The sequence below is a fragment of the Ictidomys tridecemlineatus genome, chromosome 11 (genome assembly GCF_052094955.1).
Source record: "Ictidomys tridecemlineatus isolate mIctTri1 chromosome 11, mIctTri1.hap1, whole genome shotgun sequence".
NCBI classification, from domain to species: Eukaryota; Metazoa; Chordata; class Mammalia; order Rodentia; family Sciuridae; genus Ictidomys; species Ictidomys tridecemlineatus.
In genome coordinates, this window is record NC_135487.1 from 1,818,620 (window position 1) to 1,839,822 (window position 21,203).

The following is a 21,203-nucleotide window of genomic DNA, read 5'->3' on the forward strand; positions in this document are numbered from 1 at the left end:
CCCGCGTGTCCCCGCGGAGACCCCCTGAATTCCGCCCCCGTTTCGCCCAGCTCTGTGCCCCCCAGGCCCTCATGCTGCAGGGACCCTGCTTCACGGGGAGACCCACCTACGGCTGCCCCATGGTCCCAGAGGGCTGCCCCCCAGGCCGGGGAAGCGGGGAGGGCAGTGGGCCACCGGGACTTGAAACGCGCGGCGAGTGGCCCACTCCCGTCAGCCATTAACTCCCACAGGACTTTATCTGCGCTGAATCTCCTGGGTGCAGGGCTGCGGCCAGGCTGGGGAGAATTTTATCATCCTGTTCCCAACACTGCAGACAGGCTGGGGCAATCATTAACCTGGCTCTGCCTCACTCCCATCCGAAGATGGTCCACCCTCCCCAAGGCCCGCCAGCCCCTGCCTCTCCTCCCACGCCGGACCCTTCTCCCGCCCAGCTCCGCGGCGAGGGGAAAGAATGAGCAGGCAGGTCCTCGGGAGCTGGCACGGCAGACAATGTGTGTCTTGTGTGAGTAATTTAGCGCTGTGGCCAGTCAATCTGGTTTCTGGGCCCGCTGCCCTGACCCTCTTTAGAGCTGCCGGCTCTCCGGCTCAGTGTGAAACACTTTCTTTCACTGCATTGACACTCCGCAGATTGAGACGTCAGCCGGGTCCAACTGCAGCAAATTAGCAATTTTTCTTTTGCTAATTGGAAATAAAAATGTTTGCCGAGGGAGCTGTTCGTCGGCATGCGGTTTTCGGGTTCTGAGCATCAGGAGGCTGCGTTGGAAACGCATCCTGAGGCGCTGCGCACCCTGGGGTGCCCCCTCCACCAAGCCAGAGGGGCCTCCTGGTGGCAGTGCAGGGACGTCCCCCAGCCTGACAGCCCCATGTCCCTGGGACACTTCCGAGGAAGAGCAGGCCCTCTGGTCATTGTGTGCCTTTGGGTACCAGGTGGCCAAACCGCCTGGGGGAGCTGGGGAGAGGAGAGCGCGGAGCACAAAGCACACCCCCCAATGCCAGTGGGTGCTGGGATCCCTGTCAGTGAGCACGCGGTCGCCCATCCTGGCCCTGCCCTGCGGGTGTGCACTGCAGGGAGGACGTCCCCTGGCCCCTCGGGTCCAAGAGGAGAAGACCCAGCACCTGGGCAGAAGCCAAGGGGCACCTGCCAGGAGAACAGGATGAGGGTCGTTTGCTAATTGGAACAAAGAAGCCAGACAGCGGCCGAGGCCAAGAGCATCCCTGCCCGGGAGGGGCTGGGCCTGTGGCTGAGCACCGAAGCTTTGAGATTCGCAAATAAACAGCCTGGTCCACACACACCTGTGCCTGCCCCCAAGTGTGCCCGGGTGCTGGCCGAGCCAGCAGGAGTGCACACACGGGCGATGGCCTGTCACTGTGCTCCCAGGCAGCTCCAGCCCCTGGCCCGGGACGCCGGGTCTCCCAGGACGCCTGGGTGGCTCGGGAATCAGAGCCGGCTCGGCCGGCACGGGAAGGGTTACGGAGCCCCCTCCCACTTTCCTGGTAGAGCATTTGACAGCCATGCCTAATAATTCTTTCTGCTAGGTTTTTTCTTGATGTCTTTATGTGAATATGAAGCAGAGTGAAGGCTTGGGGGACCCCCACCAGAGAGGGAAAGTAGGAACCGGGAGGAAGAAAGAGTGCCCGGCCCCCCGCCGAGACCCGCACCTCCCTGCAGCCCACGCGCAGCCTCACGGGCTCTTTATAAGTGGGCCCAGGCCTCTTCACTGGGCCGTGACAATAGCGTTCTGTCGAGGGGGCAGAGTGGGTTGGGTAGTGAGCACCAGCCCCTGCCGCTGATGGACGAGGGGTGATTTATGGGTCCCATGTCCTCTCTGCATCTGGCCACCTTCCCAGACCCCAAACTTGGTGACTGAGGAGGAGGGCTGGAGAGAGGGAGGCACCCCACGCCTCACTGGGGGGACCGTGGCAGGGACCTGGGTGGCCCACAGCGGCCCTGGAACATTTCTGGGAAGAAGGGCGAGCCCACCCCCAGGACGGAGCTCACTGGGGTGCAAGGAGACCAGGGTGAGCGGCTGCTCCTTGTCCCAGGACAGCAGTGACTTCAGGGGAGCAGCTGGCTTTGGCAGTCACTGATGTGGCCGCGGGGGGCCGGGAGCTCCTCAAACCCTCCCTGGGGCTGGCGTGACCCGTGTCACGGCCAGGCTCCACACGGGCTGGATCACACCTCCCAGTGCTGCTGAGGCTCAGTTCATCCAGAGTGAGGAGCCGAAGGCAGCGTCTCCTCTGGGGTTCTGACCTGGTCCAGGCCAGGGAGGCCATAAATCCAGCCAGGAGGCCCTTCCCACGGGATCCTGCTCCTGTTCCAGGACAAATCAGTCTGGATGAACTGGCACAGGCCGCCCCGAAGCCTCCACGCTGCCTGCGATGTGTCCCTGTCCCTACGCCCTCCAGACCCCAACACGAGTCCCCGAGTTGTTGATTGGCAGGGCAGTGCCCAAGCCAGACGCTCCTGGGCTGCTGCCAGGGCAGGAGAATCGCTGTCCAGGAGCTCGCAGGGAGAAGCCCAGCTTCCCCCAGAAAAGGACTGTGGGGGAGAATTCCCAGTTGGGCCTTTAAATCCCACTTTGGAGTGAGCTTGGAATACCAGAACCCTGATGGCGAGGGACGGAAGGCATCACAGGGAAATGACACTCTGGCACAGGTGTGGCGTCCCTCCTGCCCTTGCCGCACTCCAGCGAGGAGCAGCACTGGACAGGAGATCGATCAAGAGCAGCCTCTCGTGATCCCAGTTGGTGGCCTCAGGCTGTCGAGGACAGCAGCGGCTCTGGGAGGCAGAGGGGAAGGAGGGGCACGAGGCAGGAGTCGTGGAGGGCCGACCTGGGGAATCCGTCCACCCAGGTCTTTACTGGTGGTCACTGCCACAGCCCCACCCTCTCACATCAAGAATGAGTCAGATATCAGCAGCTCAGCCTGGACCTGGACTTCCACTCCACAAGGCCAGACCCGGCCCGAGGACAGCTCGGCTCGCGGCTCCTCCTCCAAGCTGGGAGGCTCAGAGGCCCCAGCTGTGGCTGCAGGGACACCTCTCACAAGACAGTTGCCTGCCACCGTGAGCGGAGTTCAGATGGCGAGAACCACCCAGAGCCCTTCAACGCCCACCAATCCCCGGTCCCTGGGCGGAGGGTGACTGAGCATGGCCCTCTCAGGCAGGCTGCTTCAGGAAGGGCCTTCGATGCTCCTTTCTGGGGGCGCCCCTGGGGGCCACGGGGCACGCCTGCTCCTCAGGAAGCCCCTCCGGCTTCTCAGCCCCGAGGCACGGATGTCACCAGTGTGACAATGACGTGAGAACCACTCGGCATTTTTTGTGGATGGGACACTCTTTGGACATGGCTGGTCCGCGTCTCGAGGGCCTGGCAACTGCCACATCAGCGCAAATTTCTCCCCCGACTTTTCCCTGGGATAGATATGTCGACACATTTTTCCCATGGAAAGAGAGTGTGGCCTTTGTGAGGGGCCCGGCCCGCCCGAGTTACAGTAAAGATTAATCCCAAACAAGAGACAAGGGACAGAGACAAAGAGCATCATACACCCGGCTTTCAATGGATGTTTTCATAAATGTATGAATAATTTAAATTATCATTGCCGAGTATTTATTCGAGTGTTTCAGGGGGAAAAATGCCTCCTCTTTTTTCTCTCTCGATTCTTTTCATTTCTGTCTCATCTCTTTTATGTGCTGCATGGGCTGTTCTCTTGCCATCTGAATCGGCCGCGAACAATGGGATGTAAGAGGCCGGGGCCGGGGAAGAATACGGCCCTTGTTGCCGTCGCCGTGCCCTGACATTGATTAATGAGGGTGCGGACACGGGCAGAATTTGTGAGAGCCGAGGGGGAATCGGGACCTGAGGGCACGGAGGAGGAGGGCAGGGCTGGCAGGGAGAAGGCCACACCGACCCTCCACACCCAGTGGGAAAGGGCAGAGGGGGAACCGCGGCCCGAAGCCACCCGCACGCAGGGACGGTGGCTCGGCAGGTCCTCGGAGGTGGGGCCTCGGGCCGGGGTCCCTGGCCGATGCCCACCTGCCTGTCAGGCGCCTACCCAGCAGAGGGAGGGTGCAGCTGCCCAGCCCCCTGCCCCCTAGGCCCACCTCCACCAGGGAGGAGCCTCCCTGCCCGCTGCGGGCTGCCTGCACCATGAGCCCCCCAAGGGGCCCTGCTTTCCTATCCCTGGGGCCGGGTCCTGTCCAGACTGTCGTGAGGGGACACGCCTTCCTGACAGGGTCCCAGTGTCACCTGCCAGTCCCCACGGGCTGGCCGAAGGTCTAGTCCACCCTCTCCTCCTCCCAGTCCAGCCTGTCTTCCTGACTTAATTACTTGATTTCTGCTCCAGATGTCCTTTTGGCTCTGACAGAAGCTTACTACAGGTGACCTGTGGTCAGGACTGACCACTGGGACCAATTGCAGGACAGGTCAGTGGCCATGACCTTGGAAGATACTCTGGGTGGGGCCCGTTGGCTGCACAGGCCCCGTCTCAGGCTGGCTGCTACCGACTCTGCGATTGGAGGGCCCTGGTGAAGGCGGGGCCACACCCCAAACATGGCACCCGGGTATCAGGACCCGTCTCACCCCAAGGCCTGCGTCCACCGGAAAGCTCTGCCCTGCGAGAGTCGGGGCCAGGGGCCTGGTCTGAGTGGGACATGCTCATCCTGGGCCAGGCAGTGGCCACTGGGAGGCATGAAGAAGGCCACTGGAGCTACATCTGGCCCTCATGGGAGGGGGGCATGGGCACCCTCGGGTCAGGTGCAGGGGTTTTCCCTGGAGAGAGGATGAGCAGGGGAAGTCCGCCCAGGGCCAGGCTTCCAGGACCAGGGTCCAACCAGGGAGACCACTTTGGAAATCCGTTCCTGAAGTTTTGGTGGCTCCAGGTAGCTCAGCACCCCGGCACTGCAGAGGTGCCTGCGCTGTGTCCAGGAGGGCAGGGCGGGGAGGACACGTGTGCCTCGGGGAAGCCTCGCTGCTCAGCACTTCCCCCACAGGTATCTCACCAGGAAGCCCGCCCCCCACCTGGTGAGCCCCTCCAGACAGCCAGGACGTCGTAGGAGCTGCGGGGTGGCTCCAGAGCAGCCGAGGCTCCACGGAGCTCACCTGGCCGCGCCATCTGGCTCAAGGCCACACCCTCTCCCCGCGTGCTTCCGAGTTAATGTCCCAGGGAGCATGGCCTGGATAAGGATCTAGAGCTGCAGGATTAATGGGGGGTGGACAGGCCTCCCGGGAGGCCTGTCTGTGACCTTGTTTGGGGGTGACTTCAGGTGGACCAGATGTCTTGGCCTGGAGAGCTGGGTCGCCCAGTCTGCGCTGTCTCCTGGTGGAGGTGCCCGACACAGCTCTCGGGACGCATCTCTCGGTACACATCTCTGGGGACACCTGGCTGGTCACACTGTGACAGCACCAGCCACTCCTCAGAGAGAGTGACTTCCAGGTGCCTGAGCACCGAGGAGGACCCCCAGGCCCTGCAGCAAAACCAAACAGCACAGACCCCCAATGCTGCAGCCTGTGCCCCACCCCGTACAGCACGTGCGGCTCCCAGTGGTGACAAGCCTGAGTGGCAAATTACAGTCATCACAATTTTATAATTACAACGGCTGAGCGGAGACGACCGGGGACCCGTCATCCCGCTCCCAACACCCCTCTCCCCAACAAAATAGTTAGGGTTATTTATGTCAGCAAATTAAGCAAAAATGGCTGTATCTATAGCTTGATGGACTTCCATGTTTAATTCATAAGGATTTGGGAAGGTGGCTGGAGCTTCCTTCCCACCTTACGGCTGAGCGGGTCACGTGGGTTGGCGACGTTGGGGATCCACCATCGCGGGCTGGGCAGCTGATACCGCTGGCAATTGGGGGCTGTGGTCCTGCAGGACGGGACCTGAGGCCACATCCACACTGTGGCCTTGCAACCCTGTGGCAGGTGAGGCTGGGACCCAATGTCCTCTCTGAGGTTGACCTGTCCTCTTGGCAGGAGGGTCCTGCGCATCCCCCTGTCAAGGGGCCCCACTATCAGGGTGCTTTGAGAGCGTCGTGCATGAGCTCCCCAAGAAAGGTAGCCCGAAAATCGCCTGGGGACTCCCTGCAAGGAAGGGGCACTTGGCACCCGTGGCCCCTGGAGAGGGAGGACGGGCTGGGAGGACCCTGTCTTCACCAATTCAGATGCCAACATCTCGAACCTGTGTACAGTGGACACAGGACAGCAGCCAAGCAGGGCCGAGCACACGCCGGACGGCCCTCCCTGGGGACGCAATGTGGCTTCCAGAGGAGCAGGCCCGACACTGGAGAAGGGACATGCACTGGCACGAGGGGGACCCCAGCGGTCCCAAGGTGCCCCACGGGCCTCCCTGCTCTCCCCACTCGGATGGGGCAGGGGTGTCAGCATCACCCGAACAGGCAACGCCCAAGGGTGACCCCAGCCCCTGGGGACGAGCAGGAGCTGAGCTCGCCCAGGGCCGCGTGAAAGGAAGGAAGAGGAGAACAAAGCTGCCGCCAAGCTGCCCCTCTGGGCATTGTGCGCGCTGGCCCCTTTCCCAGCGTATCACTCTCCATTGAGGGAGGTCAAGCGCCGCGCAGCCCTTCCGCAGCCCTGATGGTTTTCAGGAGGCGCTGAATGGAGTGCAAATTAGCGGAGTCCTCGGGAGCCTTGTTACTGTCACTCCCAAACTGACGCTCCAAAGGCAGCGCGGGGATTAATCAATCCAAAGAACTCGCCATTATCAAAGCAAGGTAGGAAACTATTTATTGTCTCCTCTTTCATGTTTCGCCCCTTCTGCCCGCTGCACCCCGGTGTCCTCGCGGAGGCGGTGAGGCCCAGCCTCTCCAGCCCACCCCACGCTCCCACACCGCCAGGCCCCGAGCCGTGGGCTGCTGCGTGGGTCATTGTTCTCCAGAATCAAGCCTGCTCGGCCCTTTCAGAGCCAAGTGCAAGGCCTGAGGCGGTGGGCACAGCAGTGGCCTGGAGGACCAAGGACCAGGCCAGGCCTCGGGGGTCGTCCAGCCACACGGCAGCGGATCGTGGAGCCAAAGGAGCTGAACCAATTTGCTTTCAGGACTTGAGCCCCCCGAAGCCCTGGCTCCACCTGACCTGTCTGGAGCCAAAGCTGCCTTTGCTCAGGAGCCCCCCACCCAACGTGGTTCCAACTGGACCACGCCAGTGGCTCTTCAGCCTGGAAAAGCAGGCCCCATAGGAGATGGCCCCGATACTTTGTTCATCTCAAAGTGCGGGTGGCCGAGGTTTCCAGGAAGACCCGTCCGCTTAGAAAGGGGACAGAACCAGCCCTGGCTACTTGGCCCACAACCTCTGGGTGACAGAGGCCCCAAACAAAAACACACGTCCAACTCATGCGCAAGCAAACGGCCAGCAAGTGAAGAGTGTGCGTCTACACACACACACACACACACACTCAGACACACTCAGACACACACACACAATGAGCGTGGGTGAGCAAATAAATATCTTGAACGAACAAAGAGACATCTACTGGACAAATACATCTAATGCGTCAATTAATGATCATCCAACGGGCGAACAAATAGGCGTCCAGTGGGTTGACAGAAACGTAGAAGCAGATGGATGGTCGGTGTCTGAGGAATGACGTTCATCTGTGCATAAACCAATACCTTCTGAGCAGCAGACAAGCAAGGTCCACGTAGTGCACCCACCAACAAGCGAGTCCAGGAGTCAGCAAGCACAGAGGTGGCTCTCTAACGGGCGAAGACGTGCCTAGTGAACGCGTTCACAAGTCACCACGGGGCACTGCAGCCGTGTAGGCAGAGAGCAGAGGAACACCCTCGAGTGGACGAAGGCGTTCCTAGTGAGCGAGAGCAGCACCCTGAATAGGGAGGTACCCACACGTGAGGCGCCCACAGGCGTCAACAGCTCACATGCTCGAGGGACCCAGTGCCCATCCAGAGGCCACAGTGTGCCGGGCCACCTGGGGTCGTGAGGCACAGCTCCCCACTCGGCTCAGGAAGGGCCCGTTCTTTGGCGAGTGCCTGGGGAGCACCCTGCCAGGTGCTGGTGTGGCTCGGCAGCACTGGAACTCGGGGGACGTGAGACCCCCTCCCTGACGCCACCCGCTGCAGGCCAGGCTCTGGCCGGGGAGCCTGGACTCAGCCTGCAGTGGCCAGTCACACACGTGTAAGACGCACACCCTCCTGGGCCTCGGTTTCCCTGCCTACCACCCGGAAGACAGTCCTCAGGCCCAAGCTCAGAGTAGGAGGATCAACAGCTGCAGGGAGGTGGGCGCCTGCTCACGTTCCGGCGCCCATGACCAGGCGACTTGTGGAAATAAGATGATGTGAGTAGTCACAGATGGACAGGGTGTCTGCCGTCTCTACAGAGGTCTCCCAGGACCACGTGAGACCAAGCCACAGGCAGGCACGGTCCGGAGCTCCTGGTTAAACCCCAGAGGTAAATGGAGGCAGCTATGCCAGATCCCGCCTCCCACAGGCCCTCCACACAGCCCCAGGCTGAGGTGCCCACAAAGCCACAAGGCACGTCCCCAGCCAACTCAGGAAGGGCCCTGTGCAGGGCGGGAGGCCCATGGCTCCCCACGTCAGCTGCCAACTCGATGCCCCCAAAGCAGGAGGTCTGATTTGCTGTAAATGGTGAAGTTCCAGAACATTCCGTGGAGGTACTCAGCTCCACAGTCACCTGCCGAGAGCTTCGTCTGGGAATCTGCAGGAGGAGCACCACGTCCTCTCGCGAAGCCTGCCCCGTGCCCAGCTTCCTGCTTGTTGCCTGGACCTCCCAGGGGGCACGTGGACAGACAGACATGGCTGTCGCAGGCAGAAGGGCCTGTGGGCCGGCCCCAGTCTGTCTGAGGTGACCCTGGGGCAGTGTGGCACTCGGGATGGGCCACCCGGAGTGGAGCTGCGTTCCCTGAGGTCCACGGCGCGCTCCTCCTGGACTCCCAGGCGCCATGTGTCTGTGCTTATCTCCTGCCCCTTCTCTACTGAGGCATGAGCTCCTACAGATAAATGATCGATTCTTTCTTGTCCCTGGAAACAACGCTTTCCCATATTTTTGACAAGTACATTAAAGGCTGCCCGATGTCTGCCCTGCCCAGGCCGGGACAGCACCGAGGGTTCCCTCCTGGGCCCTTTCAGAATCACTGGCTCACTCCCCAGGACGCCCTCATGGGCACAAACACCCTGAGAGTACACCCCTCCCCCAGAAGCAGACAGCGGCAGGGGGACAGTGGGATAGGGCACGTGCTGGCCATCCATGTCAGTTTGGGTGGAGAGACCTTCCGCCCACTCCCGAGTCCCAGGGACTTTTCCCTCTGGGAGGGAAAAGGAGGTCGGCTCGCAGCCTGACCAGTGGTTCCCAATCAGGACAGTCCAGCGGATGTCTGGCAAGGTCACAGAGTTGACTGGCACAGCCTGGTGGGGGTGGGGGTCCTGGCACTCAGGTGGCCAAACACCAGCAACACAGCACGGAGACGCGCAGACCCGCATGCCAGAGGAACCCACGGGCGACTTCGAGATCCCAGAGACGCTGGAGGCTGAGGCAGGTGCGTCACAAGTGCAAGGCCGGCCTCAGCAACTTAACAGAAAATAAAAAGGGCTGGGAGGTAGCTCAGTGGTGAGTGCCCCTGGTTCTCTGACAACCCAAACCCACAGTGAGAAATACCCCAGCTAAGAGAGGCGTTGGTGGGGGCTCCAGTTGGCCCCCACCATCTGTGTGAGGACCCCAGAGGGTGTCCTGTGGGACTGTGGCTGGACTGTGGGACTGCAGACAAGCCCGCACGCTCTCTGGGCAGGGCCAGCAATGGCCCAGGAGGCTGAGACCGCCCTGCAGACCAGCAGCCCGTGCACAAGGTAGGGTAGGTCTTCAGGGCCACCAACCCACAGGTGGCAGTCAGGATGCAAATACAGGGCTCTGGAAATGGTCTCCCAAGCCCCTGCCACTCGCCTCTTCATGAAGCTCCAGGGAGGGGGGTTCGTCCCACAGCTGGAGTCTTCCTGTGGCCGCTGCGGTCCCCAGGAGCCCCAGGGCCTTGGCAGGGACGGCTGCTCTGTCCCACCAGGAGCCCTGCACACAGCCCCAGCCGCTGTCGACAGCACAGTCCGGAACATTCTGCTCCTGGGTGGGATGTCACGGAAGAGGGTCCTTCTGTCAGTTCCCGGACAGAACACGCCCTGGCGCTTTGCCAAGCTGGGCCATCCCCAGCACACCCTGGCTGTCCCACTCCCAGGGGGCTGCTCGAGCAGTCCTGGTCCCGAGTGACAGTGTCTCGGGTGAGCGGTGTGGGAGGGGCAGGGAGAAGCTGACAGGAGCAGAGGCCTCTGGGTGGGTGGCCTGGTGGCACCTCCTTCCCCAGTGGTGCTCTGCTGTCTGAGCTGACACCTGGACTGTTCCTTTAGTGCTGTTGATGCCAATGCACAGGCTCCAGGGAAGCCCCCTCAAAATCCTGCCCTAACTGGGTGCCAACCTGCCGAGTCAGCCAGGAACGGGGTTGGCTGGTCATCCGGGCTGGGTGCAGGGGCAGCGGGGTGGCAGCACTAACTGAGGACCTGTGCTTTGTAACGGAAATGTCCTCCCCGTCATAAAGGGGATGAGTGGCCACCGGTGAAGGCTCTTGCTGGTGGCTCTTGGGAGGTTGCGAGCCCTAGCACTGGACGACTGGCCCCATGGATTGTTCCCTGAAGGCCTCCTCTGACCAGGCCACCACCTCAGATCCAGCTCCACCCAGCAGCCCTCCTGCAGTGTCCACTTTCCCTGCAGCTGGCCCTCGGAGGGCACACAAGGGGTACTGATGTCCTTCTCACCTTACCTAGGCTGTTCCTATGCCTGGCGGTGCTGGGGGCGGGGGGGGTCCTCTTGGTCCTCACTGCAACCAGATTCCCAGCCAGGCCACATCACCCAGTGCCACATCTCCTCCACCCCATCCCTTGGGTCTGCCCAGCCCTCTCAGGTCCCAGCCCACGCAGGTCCCTGCCACTGAGATCCTAGCCACTGAGGTGCTAGTCCACTGAGGTCCTAGTCCACTGAGGTCCCCGCCACTGAGATCCTAGCCACTGAGGTCCTAGTCCACTGAGGTCCCCGCCACTGAGGTCCTAGTCCACTGAGATCCTGGCCACTGAGTTCCCAGCCACTGAGGTCCCCGCCACTGAGGTCCTAGTCCACTGAGGTCCTAGTCCACTGAGATCCCGGCCACTGAGGTCCTAGTCCACTGAGGTCCTAGTCCACTGAGGCCCTAGTCCACTGAGGTCCCAGCCACTGAGATCCTAGTCCACTGAGGTCCCAGCCACTGAGGTCCTAGTCCACTGAGGTCCTAGTCCACTGAGGTCCTAGTCCACTGAGGTCCTAGTCCACTGAGGTCCCAGCCACTGAGATCCTAGTCCACTGAGGTCCTAGTCCACTGAGGTCCTAGTCCACTGAGGTCCTAGTCCACTGAGGTCCTAGTCCACTGAGGTCCTAGTCCACTGAGGTGCTAGTCCACTGAGGTCCCAGCCACTGAGGTCCTAGTCCACTGAGGTCCTAGTCCACTGAGGTCCTAGTCCACTGAGGTCCCAGCCACTGAGGTCCTAGTCCACTGAGGTCCTAGTCCACTGAGGTCCCAGTCCACTGAGGTCCTAGTCCACTGAGGTCCCAGCCACTGAGGTCCTAGTCCACTGAGGTCCTAGTCCACTGAGGTCCTAGTCCACTGAGGTCCCAGCCACTGAGGTCCTAGTCCACTGAGGTCCTAGTCCACTGAGGTCCCAGCCACTGAGGTCCTAGTCCACTGAGGTCCTAGTCCACTGAGGTCCTAGTCCACTGAGGTGCTAGTCCACTGAGGTCCCAGCCACTGAGGTCCTAGTCCACTGAGGTCCTAGTCCACTGAGGTCCTAGTCCACTGAGGTCCTAGTCCACTGAGGTCCTAGTCCACTGAGGTCCTAGTCCACTGAGGTCCTAGTCCACTGAGGTGCTAGTCCACTGAGGTCCCAGCCACTGAGGTCCTAGTCCACTGAGGTCCTAGTCCACTGAGGTCCTAGTCCACTGAGGTCCCAGCCACTGAGGTCCTAGTCCACTGAGGTCCTAGTCCACTGAGGTCCCAGTCCACTGAGGTCCTAGTCCACTGAGGTCCCAGCCACTGAGGTCCTAGTCCACTGAGGTCCTAGTCCACTGAGGTCCTAGTCCACTGAGGTCCCAGCCACTGAGGTCCTAGTCCACTGAGGTCCTAGTCCACTGAGGTCCCAGCCACTGAGGTCCTAGTCCACTGAGGTCCTAGTCCACTGAGGTCCTAGTCCACTGAGGTGCTAGTCCACTGAGGTCCCAGCCACTGAGGTCCTAGTCCACTGAGGTCCTAGTCCACTGAGGTCCTAGTCCACTGAGGTCCTAGTCCACTGAGGTCCCAGCCACTGAGGTCCTAGTCCACTGAGGTCCTAGTCCACTGAGGTCCCAGTCCACTGAGGTCCCAGTCCACTGAGGTCCTAGTCCACTGAGGTCCCAGCCACTGAGGTCCTAGTCCACTGAGATCCTAGCCACTGAGGTCCTAGTCCACTGAGGTCCTAGTCCACTGAGGTCCTAGTACACTGAGGTCCCAGCCACTGAGGTCCTAGTCCACTGAGGTCCTAGTCCACTGAGGTGCTAGTCCACTGAGGTCCCAGCCACTGAGGTCCTAGTCCACTGAGGTCCTAGTCCACTGAGGTGCTAGTCCACTGAGGTCCCAGCCACTGAGGTCCTAGTCCACTGAGGTCCTAGTCCACTGAGGTCCTAGTCCACTGAGGTCCTAGTCCACTGTGGTCCCCGCCACTGAGGTCCTAGTCCACTGAGATCCTAGTCCACTGAGGTCCTAGTACACTGAGGTCCTAGTCCACTGAGGTCCTAGTCCACTGAGGTCCCCGCCACTGAGGTCCCCGCCACTGAGGTCCCCGCCACTGAGGTCCTAGTCCACTGAGGTCCTAGTCCACTGAGGTCCTAGTCCACTGAGATCCTAGTCCACTGAGGTCCTAGTCCACTGAGGTCCTAGTCCACTGAGATCCTGGCCACTCAGGTCCCAGCCACTGAGGTCCTAGTCCACTGAGGTCCTAGTCCACTGAGGTCCCAGCCACTGAGGTCCTAGTCCACTGAGGTCCTAGTCCACTGAGGTCCTAGTCCACTGAGGTCCTGGCCACTGAGGTCCTAGTCCACTGAGGTCCTAGTCCACTGAGGTCCTAGTCCACTGAGGTCCCCGCCACTGAGGTCCTAGTCCACTGAGGTCCTAGTCCACTGAGGTCCCAGCCACTGAGGTCCTAGTCCACTGAGGTCCTAGTCCACTGAGGTCCTAGCCACTGAGGTCCTAGTCCACTGAGGTCCTAGTCCACTGAGGTCCTAGTCCACTGAGATCCTGGCCACTCAGGTCCCAGCCACTGAGGTCCTAGTCCACTGAGGTCCTAGTCCACTGAGGTCCTAGTCCACTGAGATCCTAGTCCACTGAGGTCCTAGTCCACTGAGGTCCTAGCCACTGAGGTCCTAGTCCACTGACGTCCCAGCCACTGAGATCCTAGTCCACTGAGGTCCCCGCCACTGAGGTCCTAGTCCACTGACGTCCCAGCCACTGAGGTCCCAGCCACTGAGGTCCTAGTCCACTGAGGTCCTAGTCCACTGAGGCCCTAGTCCACTGAGGTCCTAGTCCACTGAGGTCCTAATCCACTGAGATCCTAGTCCACTGAAGTCCCAGCCACTGAGGTCCTAGTCCACTGAGGTCCTAGTCCACTGAGGTCCCAGCCACTGAGGTCCCAGCCACTGAGGTCCTAGTCCACTGAGGTCCCAGCCACTGAGGTCCCAGCCACTGAGGTCCCAGCCACTGAGGTCCTAGTCCACTGAGATCCTAGTCCACTGAGGTCCTAGTCCACTGAGGTCCTAGTCCACTGAGGTCCTAGTCCATTGAGGTCCTAGTCCACTGAGGTCCCAGCCACTGAGGTCTCAGCCACTGAGGTCCTAGTCCACTGAGGTCCCCGCCTTGAGGTCCCAGTCACTGAGGTCCTAGTCCACTGAGGTCCTAGTCCACTGAGATCCCAGTCCTGAGGTCCTGGCCACTGAGGTCCCAGTCACTGAGGTCCCAGCCACTCAGGACCCAGCCACTCAGGGACCAGCCCACGGGGACCCAGCCACTCATGCCAGGCGGCACTAGTGGCTGCAGACACCCGGGAGCCTGGCCGACTGGGAGAGGAGACCCTCCTAGACAGGGTCTTCCGGTGCACGGCCCTCACTGTAGACTGGCCCTTGGGTGTGCTCCGTGCTTGGAGCCCACTCACCACCGATGCGGGTTCCCTGCAGAACCTCACCTGAGAAGTCCCAGCCAGGCTGCTTGCACGTGGGTGTGTGCCTGGGGGTCCCATGTGCACTGGAAAGGACAGAATGGGTCCGAAGTTCACTCTCCGAGATTGGCTCCCTGGGGCTCTCTGTGCGTCTGCTCCGGCACCAGGACCTTGTCCCTGAACGGCAGTCACTCCATCTCCCAGGAGTGACGTCCAGTCCCGTGCTGCCCAGGGAGGCAGGTGCACAGAGCCCGTCCACCTGCCTCTCCCCATGCAGCAGGCCTTCAGCTGGCGGGCTTGCGAGGGGCTTCCCAGGGGCTCGCTCCTCCAGCAGGTCTGCTGGCTGCTCTGCCCGGGGGGTCACCTTCCAGGCCAGGGACACCCCGTGGCCAGGGTCTCCTCAGGGGCTCTCGTGGCCCATCCCCAGAACCTGGGTTCTGGCCACCGGCAGTCCCTCCTGGAGAGGGCCCAACTAGACCCATGGGGTTGCATGAGTCTGAGGTGGTGCAACCCGGGCAGTGAGGGTCACTGGTCCAAGTGCAGGGTGGCGGCTCTTGAAGGTCCTCACACGTAACACCTGGGACACGGTACCAGCCGGGGCGTCTCTATCAAGCATTGCTGGGGAGTGCAGGGGCACTGCCAGCCCCCACCCTGTTAAGTCACCCTAGGGACGCCCTGGGAGGGACAGCACGGAACCCCACCAAAGAGCCACCAGGGCAGAGGAGCAGCCCTCCAACACTCCCCAGAGAGGGTCGACGGTGTGTCAGGGGGAAGGAGGTGGCAGGGGACCGCTGTTCCCTGTGGGTGGAACCTGCGTATTGAATCAGCCAGCCCAAGGGGCAATTACGGGCAGCCGGGGGGTGGCACCTCATGTGGCCCGGGAGGGTCCAAGCCCCCGCCTCACACGCACCGCGGCCTTTCATCTCCACCAGGCCGGCCCTAATCATCAGATTCCGCTTCATTCTTAATCCTTATTTTCTTTAAAAAAATGGATTAGGCAAATCTCATCTGGAAAATTAATTAATGTATGAATTCAACAAATATTTACTGAGCACAGCGCTTTGTGAAGTATTTATTTCCATGTAATCTCCTGCGTCCCGGCCACTGATTATTTTTTTCTTTTCCTTTCAGGTTTCTGGCCGGTCCCTGTCTGCGTCTGACGGTTTTGACGCCGATTTTTTTCTAACTCGGCCATTAAGGTCTGTTCCTTTCCCCGGCCACCGGCCACAATAAGTCCATGTTCCACCTCGAAATTCCACGTGGTACAAATCGAGTGACCTGATAGAAGGCTGGGGGGCAGGTCCCCTTGGCTGGCAAGCCCGGGGGACCCGGGGGGACGCGGGGGGCTCCACCGAGCCCCCGGGCCGTGCTGGCGATTGTCTGCGGCAGTTCCCACTGCCCGTCCTGGGGTGGCATTCAATGGCTGGTTCCCTTCTGGGCCTGTCACTGGCTGTAGGTAAGTCTGTCCTCAGGAGCGCCCCGCCCCCAGCCACACAAAAGTGAGCCTGCCTGCGATCCAGAAAGGGACAGGGGCCTTTCATGGGCTTGAATGGGGCCTTCATTTCCCCTCCCTTCTTTACCTCATTCAGGGGGCTCTGACTTGGGCTAATTCGATCACAATCCTGCCGGGCCTTCTCAGCTCCCCGTTCCGGAGCACATTGTCCAGGCGCGGCGGCCCCCCCACACCGGGGTCCCACTCTCCAATTAGCCAACCGCTGGGCCGTCCCCCCACTCCTTTCCTGCCTGCCCGCCTGTTTTTTAACCATTTCCTTTTTGAATTAGCTGTCCAAGGGCCTTCAAGGGCAAGCATCCCCCTGCAGCGGGTCAGCAGGCCCCGGGGGCCGTCAGCACAGTGACCACATAGCTCTGCAGGTCAACTGGCTTCTGAAAGTCAGCACCAGCCCCCCCAAGACACGGAGGGTCACCAAGAACAAATGGCCCTGCCTCGACGTCCCCACACCTCGACGCAGGCGGTTCTGGATGGGCAGGTCTCCCAGGAATCCTGGGCACTCCAGGCGGTGACGGTGCTGGGGGACGCCGTCCTAGATGACCCCGGTCCTCTTGCCGCCTCAGGACGGGAGGGAGGGAGGGCAGTTGGGGTTCTTGGCTTCCTTTGGCCTGAAGAGTTCAGGCCACACCATTTCCCCCAAACCCAGTTCTCCTGCCTAAATCAGAAGTTTGAAAAGCCGGTGGGTGGCAGGCTCAAGCCCAGTCTCCCGTAGACCCCGACTGCACACCCCACAGGGCACTGAGGGCCGAGCAAGTCTGCGTGGCCATGTCCATGCAGATGGGTATTTCACTGCTGTTAGCACCCAATGAGAAATACTGGGAGTGTCCCAAAATGCAAACCCTAGCGAGCGCCTTGCTGTTCCGACCTGGGTGGCCCCACGCACAGCTGCCTGCTTACCTCTGTGGCTTTAGCCCATCCCCGTGTTCACTGCCCACACCACAGGAGGCCAGGAAGGGGACGTCTGGATGCAGGACACACAGGACGGCCATGTGAGGATGAAGCCAGAGGCCCCATGGGGTACACAACACGCCCAAGACCCGGCCCAAGGTTTCCAGCAGCCACAGGTGGGAGAGAGGGTGGTCAGCCTGGGCCTCGAGGGCACTCGGCCACTTGACCTCAGACACAGGTCTGCAGTGGCTTCTGCCTCCCTCGGTGGCCGGTGCTGTGCTGCTTCCCCCCCACGTGGAGGGTGTGGAAACCGCCGTGGAAGGAGAGCCCGCAGGGTGCCCGCTCCGCTGCCGGCTGTTCTGTGAGAAGGAGCTCGGGGCGCCTCCCGCCTCGGTCCGGAGGAGCCGCGGGCAGCCTGTGTTGACCGCCACCTGGTCGGGGAGGAGGACAGCCCCCTGGTGGGGCACGGCTGTCCCCCACAACGCTTTTTCCTCCAGATTAATCCAGGGGGACTCCTGGTTCCCCATCCTCACACCTCTGAAATAGCAGGGCTCCGGCGACACGTGGAGCTGGGACTCGACTTGAGGACAGTTCGTTTCCAACCTCGAACACGTGGAGGACTGCCTCAGACAGGGCAGTGGCTGGCTGGGGATCTCAGCGGCGTTTCCAGAGCTGGGGTCTTGCCATCATCCTCTGGCCGTGGCCCGGGACCCTGCCTCTGTGACTGAGATTCTTGAAAACCTGGACATTGCTTTTTAAAAAACCCCATAGAACAATCTGATGTTTAAAAGGAACCAATAAAAAGAGCCCACCGTGTCCACATGGTCCCTCACCGTCCGCTGCCACGGGGCGTATGCAATGCAGTCTGGGTGATTAAAATGCAAAACCCCAGGGTTCTTGAGGAGAGCCCTAAAGGGGACGGGTTATAATCAAGAGTCCCCGAACTACCCTGAGCCACCCCCCCTCTCAGCAGAGCGGTGGCCGGGCCTCTCCCAGGAAGTGCCCTCGCCCCTGAGGCCAATTCCGCTGAATGGCCCTTCAACGTCAGCCCCAGAGGACAGTGGGCCTCCTTCCCTGTGACTGTCCCCTGCCTCAGGGACATGTGTTGAGCAGGTGTGGCTGGTCTCGGCATGAAGGCCCAGCTGGAGCCCCCGGGAGGCAGGGTGATCAGCACCTTGGCCCCAGTGTCACCAGGCAGCCACACACTCAGGGTGCACACAGAAGAGGGTGGGAGAGGCTGGCCTGGAGGACCAGCAGGAGGGCAGGCAGGGTCTGTGGGTCACCACCGTCCCTGCCCCGAGGACCCACACGGTGGGACGTGGACGTGGCTGGGAGTCCTGACCCGCTGTTCCCTCAGGTGGACTGAGTCCTTTGGGGGGCCCTGGGCTGCCCCACCCAGTCCTTCTGCCCCATCCAGAATCTCCAATGACCACCACTGAGTCCAGATCTCCCTGGAAATAATCCCCAGGAGCACGGGCTCAGAGCGGAGAGGAGGCGCCCTCCAGCACGGAGCCCCCTCCGTCAGCCGGCCCCCACGGAAGGCCTGCAGCACCCGCCTTCATCCGGCCCTCAAGTGAGCCACGTTAGGGTCTCCTGATGACGCGGATTCCCAGGAAAACGTGTCATGCTCCAGCAGCAGGTCCCTGATCCTGCTAGTGGAGCAGGAAGATGGCTCCAAGTGCAGAACAGAGGGGCGTCCTCCGTCCTGCTCAGGTGACAACAGCCAGCTCTGCAGCCAGAGCTCGGAGCCCCACCTCCCTCCGCCACCCCCAAGGCTTTGGTTGCTCCAGGTGGCCTTCCCGAGACCCCAACCCCACTGTGTGTGACCCTCACGGCTTTCAGGGTCTCTGTGGTCCTCCTCCACCTCTGCCTCTGCCTCTGCCTCCTCTTCCTCCTCCTCCTCCTCGTGCTCCACTTCCTCCCCCTTTTCCTCCTCCCCCTCCCCCCTGCTGTCCCCCCTCCGTCCCCTCTGCACGCTTGGCTGGGGGTGAAGATCTTGTCAAGTGGAAGTCAAAATCAGAGATGCCCAGATGGTTTCTCCTCCAGATCCAACCAGGCCAGCTAAGTGAAGGTCAAGGTCTCACCTCCTCCACAGGTTCTGGAGAGCCAGGCTCATGGCTGGGACGCTGGACCTGTGCCTCAGGCCCCACCGTTGACCTCAAGATCGACACGTTGACTCTAGGTCTGCAGGAAAGCCCTGACCGTAGGCCTGGCAGTCCACGGCTTCCTGGGGGCAAGCGGCTTGTGCAGGACCACGGCAGAGTCCCTCCTCCTCCTCCTCCAGGGCCCACAGCCCTCTGCCTGGGCCTGGACTCGGCTGGGTGAGGGTCACACTGCCTCCCAGGGCCTGGGCCGGCCCAGGATGGGCTCTCTCCTGGAAGCCATCCACCTCAGCAGAGACAAGTCAGGAGGGGCCCCCTTCCACCTGGGGTGTCTCCCAGGCTCCTCCTCCCCAGCCAGACCCTGGGGGTCTGGGACAGCGGAGTTTCCTGTGTAGGAAGAGGGGAGACACAGCTGTCCTTCAGGGGCGACCAGGGTGCGGTCACATTAAAGCTTCGGGCTGGAGAGAGGGCCAGCCAAGGTCCATCCGAGAAGACAGCTCGGGGCATGTGGTGGTGTGGGCAGGTGTCCAGGGCCAACAGACGCTGTGCCCTGCCCCAGGCTCCGTGGAGACCCCTCAGAGAGGCCGAGGCCTGGGGCACCTACAGTGCAGCCGTCGCCCCTGGGCCTGGTTCCTGGGCTTCTTGGGCCTGTGGGTCTTGGGGTGCATGCAGCTTGTGAGACGTCCCTGCCGTGGGTGCCAGGGCAACTGGAGGCCCTGGAAATGTGATCTTGGTGGGTCAGGAAGCCTGAGCAGCCTCTGCCTTTCCTTCTGCTGAGGTTCCTGGTTCCCGGAGGGGCCACTAGGAAGGAGCCTGTGGGTCTCCCACAGCTACACTGTGAGCAGAGTTCCGCCGACCAGGGCCTCCGGGGCACGGCCCTGCCGCCATCGCTGCCTCCAGGTCCCAGCCTGGCTTGAGCCGTTCCCAGGGTTATTTCATCTCTCAGGAGGCCAGGAGAGGGCGTGGCCACCTCTCCCGGGCTCTGGGACCCTCCTGGGTGCACAGCTGGCGAGTCTGCCTGCCACCAGGCCCGCACCTACACTTCCCGAGGTGCCTGTCGAAAACGAGGAAGCAGCCAAGCATCCTAATCCCCCGCGCCCCCCACTCTTCCCAGCGCTCTCCCGGGCCTCTGCTGAGCACCAGGGCCGAAACGCAGGCTGATAAATTAGTCTAGAGGGAAACAAGGCCGCTTCTACTTGTAAAAGGTCATTTCGACTTTGTTCTGGGTGAGGGTTTATCTCAGCTGCCGCGGAGACAGACAATGCCTGGGGCCTAAATGGCAGAAATCTTAGCTCTGCTCGTGAAATTACTGTGCTGATAAGCAGAGTGGACTTCAGAGAGATCTAAATGGGGAAGGAGTGGATGTAGGTATTTCTGAACATGATTGAACAGGGATGGCACAATGGATGCACAGTTAACTGGGCATTAGCCCAAGGGAGAGGCGAGTCTGCGAGCCACACACAGGGTGGTTCCTGGGGCTGTAATCCCTGTCCCTGCCCTGCGCTGGCCGGCACAGGGGATGGGAGGACAAGGCCGGACACATCTCACCCCTGCACACAGTGGGGACGGCCTGATGAGCCTCAGGGGCACCTGCTGAGCGCAGGAGGGGCTGGCAGTGAGGAAGGAGGAGCCTGGCTCAGAGCTGCTGGCCGGTGTCCCGGAGGCGGACCAGAGCCTCCTTCAGGCCATTTTATTCAGGTGTTTTCAAGGTGTGAAAGGCACCTCGGGGCACTGAGGGACAAACTGTCCATGTGTAGGGAGACCACAGGCTGCCAATCCCCCAAGGGCCTGCTTCGGGAACTCAGACTGACCTCTGGCCCTGGGGAAATGGCCCCGGGCGACCAGGCCGCCTGGGGGTGCTGCCTGTGTTCCAGGCCAACCCAGAGCGCTCAGTGCCCCAGGCCGAGGGACACAGCAGGACAGCCACGGGAGCCCCCGCTGCCTCTGCAGCACGAAGGTCACCAGTGAAGATGGGCGACTGCAGGTGGACCATCCCGCCAGCCACTGCCCCTCAGCAGCTGGTGAGCTGCTGTGTCACGCTGGCCTTTGGCTGAGGCCAAGGTGGCTGAGACACGTAGGAGCACATTCCTACCCCGGGGTGATGGCCACAAGAATTCCCCTCTGATAAGCAGGCCAGGCCTGGCCGGGGCAGCGGCGGAATCTGCCGTCCTCTGCCTGCTAAGGAGCCCAGGGCCCGCGGCCCGGCCCATGTCCAGGGAGACCTTTTATGGCCTGGAACGCCGGGGGCTCTTGTCTGGCCTGTTGGCAGGGAGGGGGGCCCTCTAAGGGGCTGGACGGCTGGCATTGCTGGGGTTCCCCCGGGAGCTACTGGGCTAGTCACAACCCCACCCTCAGGAAGGCCACCCTCCTGGCCCATCTGCCCGCTGTGAAGCCTGCCCTTGGGAAATCACTCAGAACCAGACCATTTCAAGTACAGAGGCCAGCCGCCGCAGCTTCTCTGGCCTGAGTGATCTGG

At 61.6% G+C, this 21,203-nt stretch overlaps 1 protein-coding gene and 1 long non-coding RNA gene across 10 annotated transcripts in view; one reads left to right on the forward strand and one right to left on the reverse strand.

The window, feature by feature from the left end:
• Prdm16 (PR/SET domain 16) overlaps nucleotides 1-21,203 on the reverse strand; it is a 318,869-nt gene that overhangs the window by 185,208 nt on the left and 112,458 nt on the right. The window lies entirely within an intron of this gene.
• LOC120890597 (uncharacterized) lies at nucleotides 15,304-17,441 on the forward strand. Its single transcript, XR_005734899.2, has 2 exons — nucleotides 15,304-15,426; nucleotides 16,680-17,441. It is a non-coding gene; the product is annotated as an uncharacterized LOC120890597 (long non-coding RNA).